Raw genomic sequence first — 24,032 nt, 5'->3', positions numbered from 1 at the left:
GTATGTTTGTCCATTCTTCTGTTGACAGAATTTGGTTTGTTTCCAGCTTGGTGCTATCATGAATAGAGCCCTAAAAATATTTAAGTATAAGTCATTTGTGGACATATGTTTTTATTTCTCTTGGGTAAATACCTAAGAGTGGAATTTTTTTTTAATAGGCCCAATCTTACTACTTGTTTTTATAATGACTTACATATACATAATCATTTCTTAAATGTTATTGATTGGTTTTTAATTTCTAGAGTTAATCTATAAACAAAGCAAGTGAAATGTAGCTATAGTTACAGAAGAAAAGATTGGAGAAAAGAGCATACTAAGTAAAAGGAACAGCACATGCAAAGGCCTTAGGAGGAAAATAGTTGATGTATTAGAGGAGCGAAGTGAAAGCTATGTGGCTGGAGCATAATATTTGAAGGGAATAGTATTGGGTGGACCAAAAAGTTCCTTCAGTTTTTAAGTAAAACTAAAAGATACGTTTTTCATTTTCACCAAGAACTTTAATGAACAACGTATTCACTGTTTTATTCCACTACCTTCTGCCATTTTTCGGGCAACTTCATAATTCCATCTTCCCAAAACTTTTAATCTTTTTGACCAAAGAACTGTGCCGGGTGCCTTTTACAGTCTCCTGGGAATTGAAATTTTCTCCATTAAGAGAATTTTGTAAAGACTGAAATAAATTGAAATCCAAAGGCGCAATGTCTGGTGAATACAGTGGAGGAATCAGAACTTTCCAGCCAAGCTGTAACAGATTTTGCCTGCTCATCAAAGAAACATGTGGTCTTGCGTTATCCTGATGGAAGATTATGCGTTTTCTGTTGACTAATTCCAGGCGCTTTTCGTTGAGTGCTGCTTCCAGGTGTTCTAATGGGGAGCAGTACTTGTTGGAATTAATCGTTTGGTTTTCCGGAAGGAGTTCGTAATAGAGGACTCCCTTCCAATCCCACCATATACACAGCATCACCTTCTTTGGATGAAGACTGGCCTTTGGTGTGGTTTGTGGTTGTTCATTTCACTTGCCCCACGATCTCCTCCGTTCCACATTATTGTACAGTATCCACTTTTCATCACCCGTCACAATTTGTTTTAAAAACGGAATGTTTTCAGTATGTTGAAGTAGAGAATTGCATGTGAAAACATGGTCAAAAAGGTTTTTTTTTGGTTAACTTATGGGGAGCCCAAACATCAAAGTGATGAACATAACCAAGCTGATGCAAATGATTTTCAACGCTTGATTTGGATATTTTGAGTATGTCGGCAACCTCCCGCGTGGTATAACATTGATTGTTCTCCATTAATGTCTCGATTTGATCGCTATCAACTTCAACTGGCCTACCTGACCATGGAACATCATCCAGCAAGAAATCTCCAGCACAAAACTTCGCAAACCACTTTTGACACGTTCGCTCAGTCACAGCACCTTCTCCATACACTACACAAAACTTTTTTTGCATTTCAGTTGCATTTTTACCTTTCTTGGAATAATGAGGCATAATATGCCAAAAATGTTGCTTTTTTCCTTCCATCTTCAATATTAAAATGGTTACACAAAAATTCACCAATTTTGATGTTTTTTTCAATGCATGTTGCTGATATGACAGCTGTCACAGTACAATATAACAAAATTGTTTCGAATGAATTTAAAGACAACTAAGCACTACTACAGCCATCTTACAGAAAAAACAGAACGAACCTTTTGGCCAACTCAATAGTAGAAGATGAGGCTGTGAAGATGGCAGGGGTCAGATTATGCAGAGTTTAGTAGGCTGCATTAAGAATGCTAGATTTGGGAATTCCCTGGTGGTCCAGTGGTTAGGACTCTGTGCTTTCACTGTCGAGGGTCCGAGGAACTAAGACCCCACAAGCTGCTCAGCCAAAAAAAAAAAAAAGGTAGATTTTATCTTAAGATAAGTGCATCCAACTAATGATTTTAGGAGGCCAATTTATACTGTCCATTGTTTCAGGGGAGGAGATGGAAGTATATAAAGGAAGAAGCAGACAAATCTCCTAAGCAAAGTTTTGGAGTGATGGGCATGGCCTTAGTCGGGCTAGAGATGGAGAAACATGGGTTTATTTGAGACATTTGGAAACAGAATTTGAGCTCACGGCATCTATCAAATGAATTTCTATGTTAAAAAAAAAAATCGAGTAAAATTTCAAGAAAATTTCCAAGCACTATTTTTGAAATCTTAAGTTTACCATTTTTTTGGTGTGGGCTAATTTTCTGTGAGTCATTAAAGGTATGGCCAGGACAGCTAAAAGAAATGAGACTAAGGAGAAAAGGTAAATTAGGAAAGCAAAGAACAGGATGGAAAAAGAGATTACTCATTTAATTTCAAGTATTAGGAAGCCAGTCCTAAAACAGAGAAGTGGAATGTCAATGAATGACACCTTATTGTAGCCCAGTCTCATTAAGTTTTCTAAAAGGATGGGCTCAGAGGAGACCTATTTCTTCTCTTGGTTTCACATCTGCCTCTTTGATGAAATAGGGAAACATTCAAGCCCTTTACCACATAGTGGTGTAGAAATGTTGCTGTCCCCAAAATACATTTCATAACATGAACGTATGCATCTGAAATCACTTTAAAATACAATTTTTTTTACAGTGAAATAGGTCAGGCAGAGAAAGACAGATAGTATATGATATCACTTATATGTGAAATCTAAAAAAACCTGAACTCATAGAAACAGACTAGAATGGTGATGACCAGGGGCTGAAGGGGTGGGTGGGGAAAGGAGGTATGGGTCAAAGGGTACAAAATACCAGTTACAGGATGAATAAGTTCTGGGGATCTAAGGTAGAGCATGGTGATTATAGTTAATAATACTCTATTATATACTTGACAGTTGCTAATAAAGTAGATCGCAAATGTTCTCACCACAAAAAAGAAATGATCATTATGTGATGTGATGCAGGTGTTAGCTAATTCCATGGTGGTAATCATTTTGTAATAAGCATTTCAAATCAACACTTGTACATCTTAAACTTATACAATGTTATATGTCAATTATATTTCAATAAAGCTGGAAAAAATAATAAAACACATTTATTTCATTGACTCATCCAACCGGGATCTACCAGTGGCAGTGCCAAAGGACAGTATAAGGAGGCTTTAGTCACCCCCATAATCTCCTACGCTGACCCCATCAAATTCCCCAAAAATATACAATCTAAAGAATGAGATGCGTGCTCTACAAATGAAGTTCCAGACCTATCTGCTAACCCCACTGAGTTAGTTTTCTAGGTCTGCTGTAATAAGTTCCCACAAACTGAGTGCCTTAAAACAACAGAAATTTATTCTCTCACAGTTCTGGAAGCCAGAAGTCTAAAATCAAGATGTTGGTAATGGTGGATTCCTTCTGGAGTCTCTGGGGGAGAGACTGTTCCATGCATCTCACCTAGCTGGTGGCTGCTGGCAATTCTTAGTGTTTCTTGGTTTGTAGATGCATCACTCCAGTCTCTGCCTTCATCTTCACATGGCCTTCCCTTCTGTATCTCTCTGTTCTTCTCCTTTTCTGTTCCTTATAAGGCCATTCATCACTGGATTTAGGGTGCACCTTAAATTCAGAATGATTTCATCTTGAGATCCTTAATTTAATTATTATACATCTGCAGAGACCCTACTTCCATGTAAGGTCACATTCACAGATATGTGGGCTAGGACTGGGGCATATATTTTTGGAACCACAATTCAACCCACTACCCCCACTTGTCAATCTGATTGCTGCCTCTGAATCTCTCCTAGAGAAATTCTGGAGAACCTCTGAGTGTGTCCTAGTTCTCACCTACAGTTCACCACAAACAATAAAAATAATTACCAACTAATAAGTATTTACCAGTGACAAGCACTGTATATGTATATCTATATATGAAGAGCATTTATATTTTAAATTAATCATTGTCATTAAAGTCATACTTGTACATAAATTTTAAAAAGCAAATAGTATGGGCTTCCCTGGTGGCACAGTGGTTAAGAATCCGCCTGCCAATGCAGGGGACATGGGTTTGAGCCCTGGTCCGGGAAGATCCCACATGGCTTGGAGCAACTAAGCCTGTGCACCACAACTACCAAGCCTGCACTCTAGAGCCCGCGAGCCACAACTACTGAGCCCAGGTGCCACGACTACTGAAGCCCACGCACCTAGAGCCCATGCTCTGCAACGAGAAGCCACCGCAACGAGAAGCCCATGCACCGCAACGAAGAGTAGCCCCCTACTCGCTGCAACTAGACAGAGACTGCGAACAGCAGCAAAGACCCAACACAGCCAATAAATAAATAAATTTATATTAAAAAAAGGAAATAGTACTACAAGACTTCTAATGAAGAACAGAATCCCGTTTCACCCTTCTCTAGTGCCATCCTGTTCCCCAGAGGAAACTACCTCAGTTCATTTAAATTTCTTCTAATATTTACATCCAAAATTATAAATAAAATCCTTATGCTACTATTTCTTGATTTCTCTATTTCAGACAGCATTTTACTAGCTTCCTATTATGGACAATGAGAATTCAGCCTCACTTCCTTCATTTCTTTCCCCCATGCTCTCAGTAAGGTATATGACAATTTTGTTTACTACTGAGCCAAAGAGGCCTATGATCATGATGGGATTTTTTGTGCAAATTTTGTTTTTCCTGGAGTTATTAATTGCCTTGTTCTAGTTTTCAATGTATTTACAATTGTTATTTCCAAACTCTCAAAATCATTGTAAAATCTCTCTTAATATTATTTTTGTCATGGTCAAATGTATCCGATGATCTATCAATTCCATTTTTGGGGGCTGAGGGGACTTTTTCCCAGAGCTGTCTATTGTCCTGCTCCAATCAAGGCCTTATGCACAGTTGTCCTGGCACTTCCCTTCTGCATCCATTGGGAATTCCTTCTGTTTCTCTTCGATATTGGAGTCCTCATTTCCTGCCCTTATGTGTCTTCCTTTATCCTGGTTTACTTGCCCATTTCATAAAGCACATTATCCAGTAACTTCTTGAGATAGAAATCATAGGAAATAAAACTTTTTAGACCTTTTATGTCTGAAAATGTCTTGATTGATATTTAATTTGATATAGAATACTTCATTGAAAAACTTTTTTTCTTCTACGTTTTCAATAGTTGTTTCATTGTCTTATTAACTTCAGATTTGTAGTTAAGAAGTCTAATTTTGAGTCTAAATCTGCCCCAACACATTTTTTTAGCCTGTCTCCGTTTTTAACCCTTATTCTTCACCCCTGCTCTCCATGGTGTTTGGTACTGCCAAATCCTAAGCTTTTCCAGTGTTCTCTGGAGCAAATTGGTTTCTTCCTATTGGCATCACTTTCCTCAGGCACTTAGGTTCAACTTTCAGCTTATCAAGTCAACTACTATTCCTCCATCCAGGGGTGACCATGAAAATACTTAACCACTAGGAGAGCATGAGCACTGAATGGACACTGCCTATAAATAACCAATAGGGTCATACTAGTGTCAACTGATGAGTACCATTCAACTGTCTGCTCTGCTTCCATCCATTTTTTTGTCTCCAAAGTCTGACATTTCTTGTTTACTGTTGTCTCCTTCCCATTCTGCTTGTCCTTAAGTGTATATGCCTTGTTGTATTCCTTTATTATCATTTGGTGTGATTTCAGCATGAGTAGAAATAAATGCATGCGTTTAAAAGTTTTGTTTAGCAAAAAGTCTACAAGATGTTCTATTCTGTTATCACATTCAATCCTTACACCAACCTTATGTGAAAGGTATTATTAGCTTCACCTAACATAAGGGAACCAAGGTACACATAGGAGTTTTCAACTCCTACTCAAGGTTGGATGGATAATTAGTATGGAACAAGATTCAGATCAGTTGCTCTGGTTCCAAAGTCCATGCTCTTGCCTCCCAAAGAGCAAGCATCTCCTGAAGTCCATGGATGTAATTTCTATAGTTCTCTCTCCATATTAATATGCTTTCCCCAACCTTCTGCTAATTTCATGTTTTTCAAAAGTGGATCAGCTGTCAACCTGTATCAGAAGCATTTTGGGGTGTTTGTTTTAAATGGGGATTCCTGGGTTCCACCCTGGATCTACTGTATCTCAATCTCAAGGAGGCTAGGAATTAGGATTTGCATTTTAAACTAGTTCCCCAGAAGATTATGATTCCCAGACATTTTGAGAAGCATTGCGCTAGTTAATGTATGCCTCTGCAAAGCAGTAACACCCACCATTCCTTACTAGCCTGAATCTCTTTTGCTGTTGGGTGATGTATTTATGTCTTCATGAATCCAAGCTGTTTCACAGTAATATTACAGAAGAGCATTTCAGATAATTGATGGCAATATTGAGGAGTAAACATTCAGAGTCACTTTTCCCAGTATAGAATATCTAAAAATGCTGCTACCGAAAAATCTAAATACACTACAACAGAAAGCATATTTTTAAAAGCTAGACTGAGAAAAAAATAGTAAGAAGACCAGAAAGAACTAGAAAACAAATCCAAAGGATAAGCTGATGTTCACACTGCTGGCTGGAACATCCCAGGGAGCCAGTAGACATAGCCTGAGGGCTGAGCAGGTGGGAGTCAGACAGTACCCCACACAAAGGCAGGCTGAAGAGGGCATCTCGATGAATGAACCAGGCCACACACCACACTAATGCTAGTTGTGAATCTGTTAGTAGGGAATACAGTGAATAAATTTGTTGTGAGCTCTTTTGGGGGTAAGCTTCCTTTAGACACCACTCCAGAAGCCATGCATCAGAGAGGCAGATGTAGGAGGAGATTGGTTCAAGATGGCAGAGTAGAAGGACGTGCGCTTACTCCCTCTAGCGAAAGCACCGGAATCACAATGAACTGTTGAACAAACATTGACAGGAAGACACTGGAACTCACTAAAAAAGATGCCCCACATCCAAAGACAAAGGAGAAGCTGCAATGAGACGGTACGAGGCGTGCAATCACAATAAAATCAAGTCCCATAATTGCTGGGTGGGTGACTCACAAACTGGAGAACACTTATACCACAGAAGTCCACCTACTGGAGTGAAGGTTCTGAGCCCCACATAAGGCTTCCCAGCCTGGGGTTCTGGCAACGGGCAGAGGAACCTCGACAGAATCAGACTTTGAAGGCTAGCAGGCTTTGACTGCAGGACTTCAACAGGACTGGGGGAAACAGAGGCTCCACTCTTGGAGGGCACACACAAAGTAGTGTGGACATTGGGACCCAGGGGGAAGGAGCAGTGACCCCATAGGAGACTGAACCAGACCTACCTGATAGTTTTGGAGGGACTCCTGCAGAGGTGGGGGGAGGCTGTGGCTCACCGTGGGGACAAGGACACTGGCAACAGAAGTTCTGGGAAGTATTAGCATGAGCCCTCCTGGAGCCTACCATTAGCCCCACCAAAGAGCCTGTAGCCTCCAGTGCTGGGTCACCTCAGGCCAAATAATCAACAGGGAGGGAACTCAGCCCCACCCATCAGCAGACAAGCAGAGTAAAGTTTTACTGAGCTCTACCCACCAGAGCAACACCCAGCTCTACCCACTACCAGTCCCTCCCATAAGTAAGTTTGCACAAGCCTCTTAGATAGCCTCATCCACCAAAGGGCAGACAGCAGAAGCAAGAAGAACTACAATACTGCAGCCTGTGTAATGAAAAGCACATTCACAGAAAGACAGACAAAATGAAAAGGCAGAGGACTATGTACCAGATGAAGGAACAAGATAAAACCCAGAAAAATAACTAAATGAAGTGGAGATAGGCAACCTTCCAGAAAAAGAATTCAGAATAGTGATAGTGAAGATGATCCAGGACCTCAGAAAAAGAATGGAGGCAAAGATTGAGAAGATGCAAGAAATGTTTAACAAAGACCTAGAAGAATTAAAGAACACCTAGAAGGAACAAAGAACAAAGAAACAGAGATGAACAATACAATAACTGAAATGAAAAATACACTAGAAGGAATCAATAGCAGAATAACTGAGGCAGAAGAACAGATAAGTGACCCGGAAGACAGAATGGTGGAATTCACTGTCGCAGAACAGATTAAAGAAAATAGAATGAAAAGAAATGAAGACAGCCTAAGAGACCCCTGGGACAACATTAAATGCACCAACATTAGCATTATAGGGGTCCCAGAAGGAGAAGAGAGAGAGAAAGGACCCAAAAAATATTTGAAGAGATTATAGTTGAAAACTTCCCTAACGTGGGAAAGGAAATAGCCACCCAAGTCCAGGAAGTGCAGAGAGTCCCAGGCAGCATAAACCCAAGGAGAAACACGCTGAGACACACAGTAATCAAATTGACAAAAATTAAGGACAAAGAAAAATTATTAAAAGCAACAAGGGAAAAATGACAACATACAAGGGAACTCCCATAAGGTTAACAGCTGATTTCTCAGAAACTCTACAAGCCAGAAGGGAGTGGCATGATATATTTAAAGTGATGAAAGGAAAAAACCTACAACCAAGATTGCTCTACCCAGCAAGGATCTCATTCAGATTTGACGGAGAAATCAAAAGCTTTACAGACAAGCAAAAGCTAAGAGAATTCAGCACCACCAAACCAGCTCTACAACAAATGCTAAAGGAACTTCTCTAAGTGGGAAACACAAGAGAAGAAAAGGACCTACAAAAACAAATCCAAAACAATTAAGAAAATGGTAATAGGAACATACATATCGATAATTACCTTAAGTGTGAATGGATTAAATGCTACAACCGAAAGACAGAGTCTCGATGAATGGATACAAAAACAAGATCCATATATATGCTGTCTACAAGAGATCCACTTTAGACCCAGGGACACATATAGACTGAAAGTGAGGGGATGGAAGAAGATATTCCATGCAAAAGGAAATCAGAAGAAAGCTAGAGTAGCAATACTCACATCAGGTAAAACAGACTTTAAAATAAAGAATGTTATAAGAGACAAAGAAGGACACTACATGATGATCAAGGGATCAATCCAAGAAAAAGATATAACAATTATAAATATATATGCACCCAACATAGGAGCACATAAATACATAAGGCAACTGCTAACAGCTATAAAAGAGGAAATCAACAGTAACACAATCATAGTGGGGGACTTTAACACCTCACACCAATGGACAGATCATCCAGGCAGAAAATTAATAAGGAAACACAAGCTTCCAATGACACAATAGACCAGATAGATTTAATTGATATTTATAGGACATTCCATCCAAAAACAGCAGATTACACTTTCTTCTCAAGAGCACATGGAACATTCTCCAGGATAGATCACATCTTGGGTACAAACCAAGCCTCAGTAAATTTAAGAAAACTGAAATCATATCAAGCATCTTTTCTGACCACAACACTATGAGATTAGAAATAAATTACAGGGAAAACAACATAAAAAACACAAACACATGGAGGCTAAACAATATGTTACTAAATAACCAAGAGATCACTGAAGAACTCAAAGAGGAAATCAAAAAATACCTAGAGACAAATGACAACAAAAACACGATGATTCAAAACCTATGGGATGCAGCAAAAGCAGTTCTAAGAGGGAAGTTTATAGCAATACAATCCTACCTCAAGAAACAAGAAAAATCTCAAATAAACAATCTAACCTTACACCTAAAGGAACTAGAGAAACAATAACAAACAAAATCCGAAGTTAGTAGAAGGAAAGAAATCATAAAGATCAGAGCAGAAATAAATGAAATAGAAACAAAGAAAACAATAGCAAAGATCAATAAAACTAAAAGCTGGTTCTTTTAGAAGATAAACAAAACTGATGAACTTTTAGCCAGACTCATCAAGAAAAAGAGAGAGAGGACTCAAATCAATAAAATTAGAAATGAAAAAGGAGAAGTTATAACGGACACCACAGAAATACAAAGCATCCTGAGACTACTACAAGCAACTCTATGCCAATAAAATGAACAACCTGGAAGAAATGGACAAATTCATAGAAAGATACAACCTTCCAAGACTGAACCAGGAAGAAATAGAAAATATGAACAGACCAATCACAAGCAATGAAATTGAAACTGTGATTAAAAATCTTCCAACAGGGGCTTCCCTGGTGGCGCAGTGGTTGAGAGTCCGCCGGCCGATGCAGGGGATGCAGGTTCGTGCCCCGGTCCGGGAGGATCCCACATGCCGTGGAGTGGCTGGGCCCATGAGCCATGGCCGCTGGGCCTGCGCGTCCGGAGCCTGTGCTCCACAACGGGAGAGGCCACGGCAGTGAGAGGCCCGCGTACCGCCAAAAAAAAAAAAAAAAAAAAAATCTTCCAACAAAAAAAGTCAAGGACCAGATGGCTTCACAGGAGAATTCTATCAAACATTTAGAGGAGACCTAACACCCCATCCTTCTCAAACTCCTCCAAAAAATTTCAGAGGAAGGAACACTCCGAAACTAATTCTACGAGGCCACCATCACCCTGATACCAAAACCAGACAAAGATACTACAAAAAAAGAAAATTACAGACCAATCTCACTGATGAACATAGATGCAAAAATCCTCAACAAAATACTAGCAAACAGAATCCAACAACACATTAAAAGGATCATACACCATGATCAGGTGGGATTTATCCCAGGGATGCAAGGATTCTTCAATATATGCAAATCAATCAATGTGATATACCATATTAAGAAATTGAAGAATAAAAACCATATGATCATCTCAGTAGATGCAGAAAAAGCTTCTGACAAAATTCAACACCCATTTATGATAAAAACTCTCCAGAGAGTGGGCACAGAGGGAATCTATCTCAACATAATAAAGGCCATATATGACAAACCCACAGCAAACATCATTCTCAGTGGTGAAAAACCAAAAGCATTTCCACTAATATCAGGAACAAGACAAGGATGTCCACTCTCACCACTATTATTCAACATAGTTTTGGAATTCCTAGCCACGGCAATCAGAGAAGAAAAATAAATAAAAGGAATATAAATTGGACAAGAAGAAGTACAACTGTCACTGTTTGCAGATGACGTGATACTATATACATAGATAATCCTAAAGATGCCACCAGGAAACTACTAGAGCTAATCAATGAATTTGGTAAAGTAGCAGGATACAAAATCAATGCACAGAAATCTCTTGCAATCCTATACACTAACAACGAAAGATCAGAAACAGAAATTAAGGAAACAATCCCATTCACCACCACTGCAACAAAAAGAATAAAATACCTAGGAATAAACCTACCTAAGGAGGTAAAATACCTGTAAAATACCTGTACTCAGAAAACTATAAGACACTGATGAAAGAAATCAAAGATGACACAGATGGAGAGATATACCATGTTCCTGGATTGCAAGAATCAATATTGTCAAAATGACTATACTATCCAAAGCAATCTACAGATTCAATGCAATCCCTATCAAATTACCAATGGCATTTTTTTTTATAGAACTAGAACAAAAAATCTTAATATGTGTATGGAGACACTAAAGACCCCGAATAGCCAAAGCAATCTTGAGGGGAAAAAACGGAGCTGGAGGAATCAAACTCCCTGACTTCAGACTATGCTACAAAGCTACAGTAATCAAGACATTATGGTACTGGCACAAAAACAGAAATACAGATAAATGGAACAGGATAGAAAGCCCAGAGATGAACCCACGCACATAGATGGTCAACTAATCTATGACAAAGGAGGCAAGAATATACAATGGAGAAAAGACAGCCTCTTCAATACGTGGTGCTGGGAAAACTGGACAGCTACATGTAAAAGAATGAAATTAGAACACTTCCTAACACCATACACAAAAATAAACTCAAAATTGATTAAAGACCTAAATGTAAGACTGGACACTATATAACTCTTAGAGAAAAACATAGGAAGAACACTCTATGACATAAATCACAGCAAGGTCTTTTTTGATCCACCTCCTCGAGTAATGGAAATAAAAATAAAAATAAACAAATGGGACCTAATGAAACTTAAAAGCTTTTGCACAGCAAAGGAAACTATAAACAAGACAAAAAGACAACCCTCAGAATGGGAGAAAATATTTGCAGACAAAGCAACTGACAAAGGATTAATCGCTAAAATATACAAGCACCTCATGCAGCTCAATGTCAAAAAAACAAACAACCCAATCCAAAAATGGGCAGAAGACTTAAATAGACATTTCTCCAAAGAAGACATACAGATGGGCAAGAGAAACATGAAAAGCTGCTCAGCATTACTAATCATTAGAGAAATGCAAATCAAAACTACAATGAGGTATCACCTCACACTGGTTAGAATGGGCATCATCAGAAAATCTACAAAAAACAAATGCTGAAGAGGGTGTGGAGAAAAAGGAACCCTCTTGCACTGTTGGTGGGAATGTAAATTGGTACAGCCACTATGGAGAACAGTATGGAGGTTCCTTAATAAACTAAAAATAGAATTACCATACGACCCAGCAATCCCACTACTAGGCATATACCCAGAGAAAACCATAATTCAAAAAGACATGGGCACTCTAATGTTCACTGCAGCACTATTTACAATAGCCAGGTCATGGAAGCAACCTAAACGCCCATCGACAGACAAATGGATAAAGAAGATGTGGTACATATTTACAATGGAATATTACTCAGCCATAAAAGGGAACGAAATTGGGTCATTTGTAGAGACGTGGGTGGACCTAGAGACTGTCATACAGAGTGAAGTAAGTCAGAAAGAGAAAAACAAATATCGTATATTAACACATATATGTGGAATCTAGAAAATGGTACAGATGAACCGGTTTGCAAGGCAGAAATAGAGACACAGATGTAGAGAACAAACATATGGACACCAAGGGGGGGAAAGCGGCGGAGGGGGAGCAGGTGGTGGTGGGATGAATTGGGAGATGGGATTGACATATATGCACTAATATGTATAAAATAGATTACTAATAAGAACCTGCTGTATAAAAAAAATAACATTCAAAAAAATAAAAAGAGGCAGATCTAACACTGGTTAATAGTGAGAGCTCTGGAGAAAATGGCCAGAGCACGATCTTGATGCCACATTTTCTCAGTGTGACTCTGGGCAAGCTCTTAAACCTCTTTGGGTCTCAGGGTCCTTTTCTGCAGACATGTAGCTCACAAAGTTGGTGTAAAAATAAAATTATTTAACACATGTAAGTGCCTTCACCAATGCCTCACATGTAGCAAGTTCCCAACAAATATTAGCTGCATTAGATTACACACACTGGTTCCTGTAGCAAGTGCCAAGCAGACTAGCCTCTTTGGACTTCACCTTTAAATGTCCACATCACACGCATTTAGCTCCAATATTTAGATATACAAACAGTGGTCCCGACTTCTGGTAAAAACATTGGCAAATTATTTCTTTAAAATCCTGGAACTCTAAGTATAAATAGTATATGGCCTTGCAGCTACTTCTTTGTAGAAATGTAATTCCACGTGTTAATTTCAAGGCCTAGTTCATTCCAACTTGGCCTAGTCCCTCCTTCCTGGCCTCTGCTCTCATCTCCTGCCATTGGCCCATCACTGCCTGAGACACTGCCTCAGGAGGGCTTCTAGTCCACCCAAAACTCAATCATCATTCCCTCGTCCTGCTGCTGCTATATTTTACCAGCTTAGCTTTTTTAATACTCTCAGACTTTCTGATTTGCCAAGCCCATATAACTTCTACTTACAGTCAACAAGCAGCTGTCTTTAGAGTCACCACACCCTCTCGAATGCTAGAAAACAACCAAATTCCATGAAAGTAAATTTTTACTTTAAAATTGTTTTTAAATGGGAAAAAAAGCTTCCTCTTTCACTTAAGTTGTGTCTTATGGGATGGGTCATAAAACTTAAACTTAGTGATAGAACTTTGGATGGGTCATCCTAGCACCATAAATATACCCTGTAGTCTATCCACTAATCACTCACTGATGTTACAGGCTGGATAGGAACACTCCAAAATGAAAAATGGTGTTAGGGATCTGGGACATCTTTTTTCTTCTTCAAAAGCTTCCTTTAGTCTTAAACCAGATTTTAAATATATGGAAATTAAAATTACTCACTAATGACTTTCCACTTTTGATTCATAGAATTTTCAAACAATCATTATTCATGAATATCACCTTATGAATCGTCAAAATCAATTGATTTTTAAAAAGTTAGTTCAAGCAAACATCTTTGTCACAACGTTATTTTTTACAGCTGTGAGCAAGGAACCCATAGCAAGTTCCTGCTACCTCTCATATTTTAGAAGAAATCTTTCCTGTAATAACTCAGACTTGAAATTTAAATATTTTTTGTCATGCAAAAACCAAAGTTCAATATAATGAACGAGGGGTCACATTTCTGATTGGGAACACAGCACAAATGCATCAGGAGAATTGTGTTTTAATAACATGTGGCTCAAAACAGCCAAAGTCCAACCTCCATAAAATATTGCTCTGCCTTGATTTTCTTGAACAAAGAAGTTTCAGTTGGAAAACATTCACTGTGGGAATTGTGCTAGGAGGTTAGGAACATCTGGACTCAGCAATGGTCGGACAGAAACAGATGGTGATTTCATGGGAGGAGAGCTGTAGCTCTTCCACTGCTGAGAGCTACTCATCCCACGTTTTCCCCCCCTTGTTTTCCTAATAACAACAAACAATTAGGAAAACAAGAAAATTGTTTAGATGTAGCCATATAATTAGCTTCCAACGATATTTTAAAGTTCTAGAACTCACCAAAGAAAGTGTACATTTATATCACAGGATGCCATAGTAATAAAACGCTGAATGTCAATCAAAGTATCAATAGAGACAAATCATTTTTATATCAGAAACATTTCATTGGATTTTGAATACAGACTAGTGCTTAATTTGCTGTCTCTCACCACCCTCACCCCTGCCCCTTAAATAAAAGAGAAATAGCTACAACATGGTTTATTGTATGTATATATATGAACCCTGGAGTTGGACTGCTGGCTTAGCAGTTCACTGACTGCTTGTACTCTTGGGCAAACAAGTTATTTATCTTCTTTGTACCTCACTTTCTTCCTCTGTGAAATGGGATGCCTTATAGAGCTGATGTATTAATTGAATTCGTACCTGTAAGCACTTAAAATAATGCCAGCACATAGTAGGCACCCAAAAACGTTAGAGATTTTTATTTTATTCGAATCTTGCACCCAATCTACCTTCAGGCCGATCGTTTCTAGATTATAAAATTACTATTCTTTTCAGCACCCCAAAATGATAGGAAATCATGTATTGCCTTCGGGACCCATGGAAAGGACATGGTATTGGGTTCAGGGGACTGTTTCTGGCCAGGTGACGGTTGGGTACCCTTGAGCAAGGCTTTGCTCTCTGAGCCTCCCATTGGCCATGCAAATTCAATGAGATGTCATACATCTATGCATCGAGGCTGCTACATGGAACGCACACAACTTCTTGATTATTGGAAAAAATGCGTATCTGTAAGATCCTCTGGGAAATTACTTATAACAAGCCCTTCTTTTCAAAGTGTTTCCACAAGTGGTAGCACTCCACAAAGCTCTTAAGAGAAATTAGGTAAAGAAACAATGCCCGTAAGTTCTGAAAGCTTGGCTAAACCAATTTTGAAGACTAAATTCTAATTTTAGGCCAGTTTGGCCCCTAAATGTCTCTCTCTGGTTTCTGCTTTCTGTGAGCCTGGGGTTCCTGCCTTCAGGAGTCTCATGTATTATGTAAATGAGTGAAGTAAGATCAATTGGGAGTGTTAGCAATGGTGGAAAACTGGCTTGTATCGGCATCATCAACAAATGATTCTAATTTAAACATTTTGTCCAAAGGGTAAGCTGGGACGAAGTGAGAGAGTGGCATGGACATATATACACTACCAAATGTAAAACAGATAGCTAGTGGGAAGCAGCCACATAGCACAGGGAGATCAGCTCGGTGCTTTGTGACCACCTAGAGGGGTGGGATAGGGAGGGTGGGAGGGAGACACAAGAGGGAGGGGATATGGGGATATATGTATACGTATAGCTGATTCACCTTGTGATACAGCAGAAACTAACACAGCACTGTAAAGCAATTATACTCCAATAAAGAAAAAAAAAGAAATAAAAAAATAAACACCTAAAAAAAACCCAAAAAAACATTTTGTCCAAAACTCACCTGTTGGCTAAAGGCAAACCTTAGGCAAGCAGACAGCTCTTGTTTTTGTTTTTTTAATTGGTATACCTAACAATATGAAGTTTGCATGAACTGATATTTAGTCTTATTTGCAGTTTTATACAGTTCTTTGCTAAACTTTTCGTACTAAATTCCTAGATGTTTACTCAGGATTGGCCTTTCTCCTCTTCCATTGTCTAACAAGGATGCTACCACCATGCAGGTCTTGCAGCTGTCAGCAGGAAGACATTATTAAGGGATATGGCTAGCTGCTCCTGGGAGCTCATTAAAGCTGTATCCAGCAGGGTAGCTGGACTCATCCAACAGGAATTTGTAGAGAGCCTACTCTGAGCATAACCGCACATCATACAGGCATCTAAGTGGGTTTTCCTATTCCCTGACTTTACTCAAAGGATTTAGATTTAGGAAGTCACGTCATCAGTTTTCTTTCTTATTCCTTTAGATAAACCGGCACCTTCCATTTATCAGGAGCAAAACTTCTTGTTGTTTATAAGTAAAATCACAGCAAATCTGCTTCTAATCTTGCCATTTCTGAGCTTGCTTGAAAGTTGTTCTGAACTCCGCTTAAGTCACCTCAGCCAGTATATATGAAGCACCAGATACTCTGTTCAACCACAGGCTGGGGGTTACAAGGCTTTTTGTCCTTCTGGAGTTTGCGGTCTAAAATGACCACCTGTGACTCTAGTAGCTACAAAATGGATAAACAGAATTGTAATTGCCCTACAAAAACAGATAAAATGCAAAGGTGATTTTAGAATGGTAAGGCTTATAAATTGGTTTTCACAGCAGAGTTGCTGGGATGCAATGTAAAATAGAGTGATTAAAAAGTTTCGGTGAGCAAGAGCAAAGGCCTTGAAATTAGAGTGATTTTTACTGGAGTCAGCTTCAGTTTAGTGGAGGTAAAAGCCAGACTGCAATGAACTGAAGAGTGAATGGGGTGTGGGGGGAGGAGAAGAAGAGAAAAGAGCTGATGAAAGAGAAGGAAATGGAGTAAATCACTCCTCCACAGAGCCTGAGGCAATCAGGGAAGGGATGTGGTCCTTAGCACAGGTAGAAGGGACAGGGAAAAAGTAGACTAAGAAGGGTTTGAAAACAGATAGTTTTGTAGGTTGGAGGCCAGGAAGTAGGGCTGAGAGGTTGCACAACTCCAGAAGACATGGTTCAGAAGACTGCGGGAGCGTTGTGCCCTGGAGTTCTGAAACTGGGTGTTCCCATCTCACTCCCTCCATTCATGCCATTTTTGCTCTGAATTAAGAAGCAAGAACACCTATTTTTCAAAAGAGAGAGCACAGGGATATCATGATGGGTTTTGACTGGTTGGGACAAGAAAATAAAGAAATAAATATGTAAAATCTATCAAAAGAGCTGATGTCAGAAATGGAAATGGAAGTTGAATCTAGGGACAAGTCAAATGGTGGCCAAGGGGCACTGAGAGCTCGGAGGATAGCTGGGCCACACACTGGGTCCTTCACTCACATCAACTCACTCAATATCATCAACAGTCCAGCAAGAAGAGATTATTCTTCCTTTATGGATGAGAAAACTGAAGTCCACAGCAGTGATGTACCACACACAAGCTGGGGGATGGCAGAGCAAAGATTCCAGAGACAATGAACCTTCCCCTACAAGTGCTGCTTGAGACACGGAAGAATAGTATATACGATCCCTGCTCCCAGCCCTCACACACTATTGGGAACAAAAGCATATGATAAGTGGGACTTCCCTGGTGGTCCAGTGGTTAAGACTTCATCTTCCAATGCAGGGGGTGCCGGTTCGATGCCTGGTCAGGGAGCTAAGATCCCACATGCCTCATCGGCAAAAAACCAAAACATAAAACAGAAGCAATATTGTAACAAATTCAATAAAGACTTTTTAAAAAAAGGTCCACGTCAAAGAAAAAAAATCTTAAAAAAAAGCATATGAATAACTATAAAGCAATGAGATTAATGCAAAACTGGTTTATGAGTCAAGTACTGTGAGAGTACAGGCTTGTAAATTCTCCCAGGTGGCTATATATTTATGGTTGGCAGGGAGGGAAAGTGGGAATAAAGTCTCATGACTTTATTTTATTTAAAAATGTGTATCCAACATTTAACATTTAGAATCAGCAATTTCTTAAGTTTATATGTAGTTGGTTATTATGAGCCTTATTTGCACATTTTAAAAGTAGAAAAACATTTAAAGTTAAGCGTGTTAAGATACTAAAACCTTTATATTTTGTGTAAGGAATGAGGGAAATAAAAATATGTGTACTAAATAATGTTGGCATAAAGAAACACTGGAAGGACAAGCATATGAGAAGATGCCTAAGGGACTTCTCTGGTGGTGCAGTGGTTAAGAGTCCGCCTGCCAATGCAGGGGACGCAGGTTCGATCCCTGGTCCGGGAAGATCCCACATGCTGCGGAGCAACTAAGCCCGTGTGCTGCAGCTGCTGAGCCTGCGCTCTAGAGCCTGTGAGCCACAACTACTGAGCCCGTGAGCCACAACTACTGAAGCCCGTACGCCTAGAGCCTGTGCTCCACAACAAAGAGAAGCCACGGCAGTGAGAAGCACGCGCACCACAACATAGAGTAGCTCCCGCTCGCCGCAACTAGAGAAAGCCAGCACACAGCAATGAAGACCCAACGTAGCCAAAAAATAAATTAAATAATTTTTTTTTTTTAATTTTAAGAAGAAGAAAACGCTAGGAAAAGGAAAAAAAGCCAACTAACCACGATTCTGAGCAATTGAGCAGCACGGGGTTGTGACACTGACTACAGAGAAGGAAACACACTTCTTGTCTCCGCCGTGAAGGAAAGTTTGCGTTAATGCTGTTTATTGTTACTGTCTATTAGACTTTAACAGACTCTCACCTAGGGACAAACTGTAGAAGACTTAACTGGTTACAGAATGGAATGTAAATGTTCTCAGCCATGGAAATCTGAGTACAGCTTGATGAAAAGTTTGGAGGTGGAAGAAGAGGTGGGGAGTCTAGGAGACGTAGGAGCTCAGATACCCTCCTCTCACAAAATGGAAAGCCAAGAGATGCTGTCTGTGTTTGGGAGAACTAAAAACAAAAGTTTAAGGAAATTAAAGCTGCAAAAGTGAGTAAGATAAAAACAGTGATGTAACTATTGTGTGTGCGGGGGTGATATGAAGTAAAATGAATATCTGTCATTGCAAGAGTCAATCAGTAATGTCATAGAATAGTAGGTCCATCGTCTTTACACAGTTGGAGGGCATCAGCAGCAGAATCAAGAGCCAGGAAGCTAAAAGTGGTTGCCTTGCAAAGTGGGACTGAGGCTGGGGAACAAAGAGCAAGGAACCATTGCTTCCTTTTGTAAATCCTCCTGTACTATTTGCCTTTTTTTTTTTTTTAACTCTGACAAAACCAAACCAAACATAACAATCATACAAGGTTATGGTGAAGGTCAGGGATAATCTATTACTAATACCCAGAAATGCAATCGGTGAGCCATCTTGTACTGTTATTAGTAGGATTTGCTCCTGGTGTTAGTACCGGACCTCCCACCTCCCGCACCCTAGATTTTTTCCTTCCTTGGGGATCCTGAATGGCTCCCACCCCCAGCTGCCCCGTCTATTGTTTCAGCAGCACTCCAGCTGCGAGAATGGTCCCTCACTACTCACCTCTACTCCGGATGCCACCTTCGCTGCCGGGGTTGGATGTCCCATCCTGTGGTTATAGCTGTTGTCAGGTTTTCCCTCAACTGCTGCCAAAACACATCAAGCTGCATCTCGCTGTTATACATCAACTGATATAAATTTATTTTATCGGTTCAAATGCATGCACTTAAAAGCTTAATTTTAGCACACAATCATATAAATACTCAATTAAAAATATAGCTCATAATATACAACACCCTGTAGCAGTTTTTGCTGTTTCTGAGCTTTACACCATAGGAATGCTTTAACAATAATCTCTATTTACAACTAGAGCAATATATGCTCATTACAGAACATTTGAAAGAATAGACATAATTGCTTCGTTCCTCTTCATCAGCTTGGGATACAAGCAGAAATCCCATGTTGTTAAAATTAGATGACTGAGTCCCCACACTGCCTCTACAGAGAAGGTCATTCTTTCCTCTTTGAGTCCTTTGGCCTTTGAAATACTTCCCAACCCCCCAGGAATGCCTACGCCTCCTCTTCCTGAGGTGTCACTCCAGCCAGAATTCTGGAAGTCATCCTAAACTCCTCTTTCCTCTTCATCCTTCAGATCTACTCGAAACTAGGTCCATGGATAAATTAAGTACTTCACCCGGGTCACATAGCTTTTGGTGGGTGGGCCTTCGGAGCCAAAATGTAGTGTTTAAGAGGTTTGTGCTAAAGCATGCTGCCCTTATGCTTCTGGGTGGCACAGGTGGTGGCTCCATGGAAGATCTGCATAGAAGCAAGTCTCCCCCAGTTCCCATTCCCTCCCCAAGAACCATCTCTTGACATCATTGCTGTCATATAGCTACTAAGTGTCAAAAGCAGGATTCACTTCTTCAGTGAATTTTTATGTCAAACTGTTATCTTTTTTGTTTTTTCAAACATTTATTAATGAAATGTTCCAGTATTCAGAAAAGTTGGAAGAATAGTACAGGAACACTTATATATCCACCACCAGACTTCAACAACTGTTAACACTTGCCAAACTTGTTTCACTCATCTATTGATCTATCTGTTGAATATATCATTTCCAAGAGTTCCTTCCCATTTTCTGACTCTTCCTTTTTGTAGCATCATGTTCTTGTTTAACAGATGTAATATCATTTCACATCTCTCTAGTGATAAGTAACTCATTTTGTAGGATTTTTATTTGGCTCTTCTTATATTCCCTGAATTATGTTTCTTCTGGGGTCGCTTCTTCTCTGTTTACCTTTCTTTGTCATACTTACTTTCTTTGTCATAGGTTTTTCTCAAATGTTTGGTGACTCCAGGTGTCAGGCTATTCTTAAGAATGAGATAGGAGAAAGGCTGACTAGGACTCTTAGCACGTATGTGGAACTTGCTGATTGGCAGGCTTCAATTTAAGGTGAATAGTCAGAGATCTGATCGTTGTGCTGAGGCCTCTCAAATGCCGGAATGTAGATGACTTTGCGCCGCGGTACCAACAGCTGCAGCTGCCCAAGTTTTCTCAGAAAGATCCTTCACTGTCTTTATAAAAGTCCCCTCTGGTCATTGGTTGGTTAGTTTTGGTTTTCTGTGATTGAACATCTAGTTGCTGGGGGTTCCTGGCACCAGAGTTGAGGAACAGGGATGGAGGATGACCATTTTGTATAGAGATCTTCACTATGTTCCATCTTTTAGTCATTCCAATAACTTTACTGAGTCCCCAACCTCAGCAAGGTTCTGGCACAGAGGGAGGCTCCCCTGTTTTCTGCAAGACCCTCCAAGCACATCCCGGGCTATAGCTTCTCCCACTCAGTGTTTTTCCATGTGCTTAGTCTTCCAGAAATCCATTGAAATTGCTTAGTCTCTTTTTCTCTCTTACTCAAGTCCCCACCTTGAACCTTCAGTAGCAAGGATAGGGATGATTATGCCCATTTTACACTTGAAAAACAGAGGCTCATGTGATTAAGTGACTTGCCTAAGATCACACAGCTAGAACGGGAAGGGCCAGGATTAAACTTATATGCTTTTGACTATGCCAAATACTTCTTTTTTTCCAAACCATGACTCGGCTGGTATGACCTGGAGAAACAAGCCCTTACATAATACGACGCATTTACAATATGCTGTCATCTGTGTATAAAAGTGACTCAGAAACTGCCCAGAATAAACTGTGCAATACCATTTTACAAGTTACATATCTAGAATCAAGTGAGAACTCATCAAAGTTGTAAAACAGCAGTTTTATATTTTGTGGGTCAGGTTGGAGTGGAACAGAGCTTGAGGAGAGAACACTGGTAGGAAGGGCTAGTCATCATTTGGGCAATTGTGCCAAGGGCGTGGCACACTGAGGGCTCTCGGCTCTGTGAAATAAATCCACTTTAGAAGTCACATCTGGAGAGCAACTGACCCAACGAGGTGGGGCAGACTCCGGGCAGGGCGGTGAATAGAAGACTTGCTAGGAAGACGGGGTACCCCACCCACATGGAAGCCACTCTCTCATATACATGCAGTATTTGTTAACTACTGTGTACAGACACTGCGAAAGGCTCTAGAGATACCTTCATCTTCAGCCAGGGTATTATCCCCAAAAGATAAGGATTTCTTCATTTTTGGATACTTCTAGAAATTAAAAACCCCACAGTATCTCGCAGGAACACATCTCATTCTTAATGGTTTAAGATTTAAAGTGTTACACACAATTGTTCTGCTTCAACCACAAATATAGTTTGAGGTCTTTTGAATAGCTGGTCATTTAGTCAACAAATCTTTATCGAGAACCTACTTAATGGCAGCCACTGGGGCTAGGACCTAGGGACATGCTGGTGAGGAATAGGAGATTATTTCTAAGGAAGTTAACCACTTAACCACCGAAGACAATGCCGAAGCACCCACTTTTCTTTTTCTCAGAGACAGAGGCCAAATTCGCTTAACTTTGAAATGTAGAGATTGACCCACAGAAAACTGGGCTAGGTAGACGGTGAACATATTATATGCTGGTATTAATTCACTGTGATATTAATTTAAATGCATGATATACAGGGGAAGAACATAATTTAACAGAAGATCTTTCTGTTCATACTGTTTTTCTCTAATTTTCACCTTCCCCATAGCTGTTTTTGTCTCAGTCTGATAAAAACAATTTTTTGGAAATTCATTGTGAAGTCTGGAACAAGCAAGCATACCTTCTGTCAAAGGTTGGCACACAAGCCTGTGAACTTGGAAAGAGAACAGAGCTTTCTAGTAGGACAAATAAAGAAAAGGGAGATTAAAAAATCTGATTTCCTCTTCTTTCTATCAGTTGTCAGAAACCTTTGAATAATCGATTCCTCCAGTTCCTGAAAGGTAGATAGCTATTATTAAAGCATTTCCAAAAGGAAATATATTTTAGTTTTCAATAATAATGGAACAAATGAGGTGGTAATGCAACAAATATAAAAGAAATTTTTTTAAGTACAGTATTTGCATTTTTTTATTTGTGATTTTTTTTCCCCATCTAATTCCACTCTCTCCAATGGTCCCTGAAACCTCGCCAGCAGGCTGACATCCTGATAAGCTCTAGAAGGAACAAGGAAAACATAGTCTAAAAGGCAGGGTGGGTGTGGCAGCTAAGAGAGGTCATGGTGAACAAAAAGAAAGTGCAGCTACTCAAGTGTATGCAGATAAGGTGTCAAGTTCAAGGTCTGAAAGGAAGTATACCAGATTGCAGAGTGCCCACATGATACCTGATGACAGACTTCCAATGATGGAACGTGACCTCTAGGTTCTTTTGGGTAGCCCTCACTTCCAAACAAAGCAAGCTGCAAGACCAGTTCTCACATCAGGCAGCAGAAAGCTTCCTTCCTTTGGGAAAAGCTAGTAAAGGCATCTCTCTATGCCCTCTCACTGCAAAAAAAGGGCCAGCTTTCTCAGGAAGTTTCTGCTGTTGGAGAAGACTCAAAAAGGCTGTGAGGGCAGAGTGCAAACAGTATGGCAGTTAGAATTAAAATATGAGTCCATGTCTATCCAACCTGGCAGGAGTTAATTTCCTTCCCAAGCCTCGAATTCTTTACTTGTAAAATGTGGTAGGCAGATTGAATCAGAAAACATAAAGTGATTCTAAATTTCTAAAAGACTTCTTTTCTCAGGACTTCCCTGGTGGTCCAGTGGCTAAGACTCCATGCTCCCAATGCAGGGGGCCCAGGTTCGATCCCTGGTCAGGGAACTAGATCCCTCATGCCACAACTAAGAGTTCGCATGCCACAACTAAAGTTCCTGCATGCGGCAACGAAGACCCGGCGCAGCCAATAAATAAATAAATAAATACTTTAAAAAGACTTCTTTTCTCTATTTCCCTCTTTCTACCAATTACAAAAGCTTAAGCTGTAAAATCATAATCCAG

The 24,032-nt window shown here is 39.8% G+C and overlaps 1 long non-coding RNA gene across 2 annotated transcripts in view; it reads right to left on the bottom strand.

The window, feature by feature from the left end:
* Positions 1 to 24,032, bottom strand: part of LOC307065290 — a 31,413-nt gene that overhangs the window by 6,389 nt on the left and 992 nt on the right. Inside the window, exons 2-4 of one of the 2 annotated variants that reach the window (XR_013811329.1) lie at positions 19,685 to 19,767; positions 13,594 to 13,638; positions 3,400 to 3,558 (exon numbers count right to left, since the gene is read on the bottom strand). This is a non-coding gene — a long non-coding RNA (uncharacterized lncRNA). The remainder of the gene's footprint in view (positions 1 to 3,399; positions 3,559 to 13,593; positions 13,639 to 19,684; positions 19,768 to 24,032) is intronic. The other variant, XR_013811330.1, reaches the window with a different exon arrangement.

The sequence above is a fragment of the Hyperoodon ampullatus genome (assembly GCF_949752795.1).
Source record: "Hyperoodon ampullatus genome assembly, chromosome: 16".
Classification (NCBI taxonomy): domain Eukaryota; kingdom Metazoa; phylum Chordata; class Mammalia; order Artiodactyla; family Ziphiidae; genus Hyperoodon; species Hyperoodon ampullatus.
The sequence above is the reverse complement of the archived record's forward strand: the minus strand, read 5'-3'. Positions and strand labels throughout refer to the sequence as shown.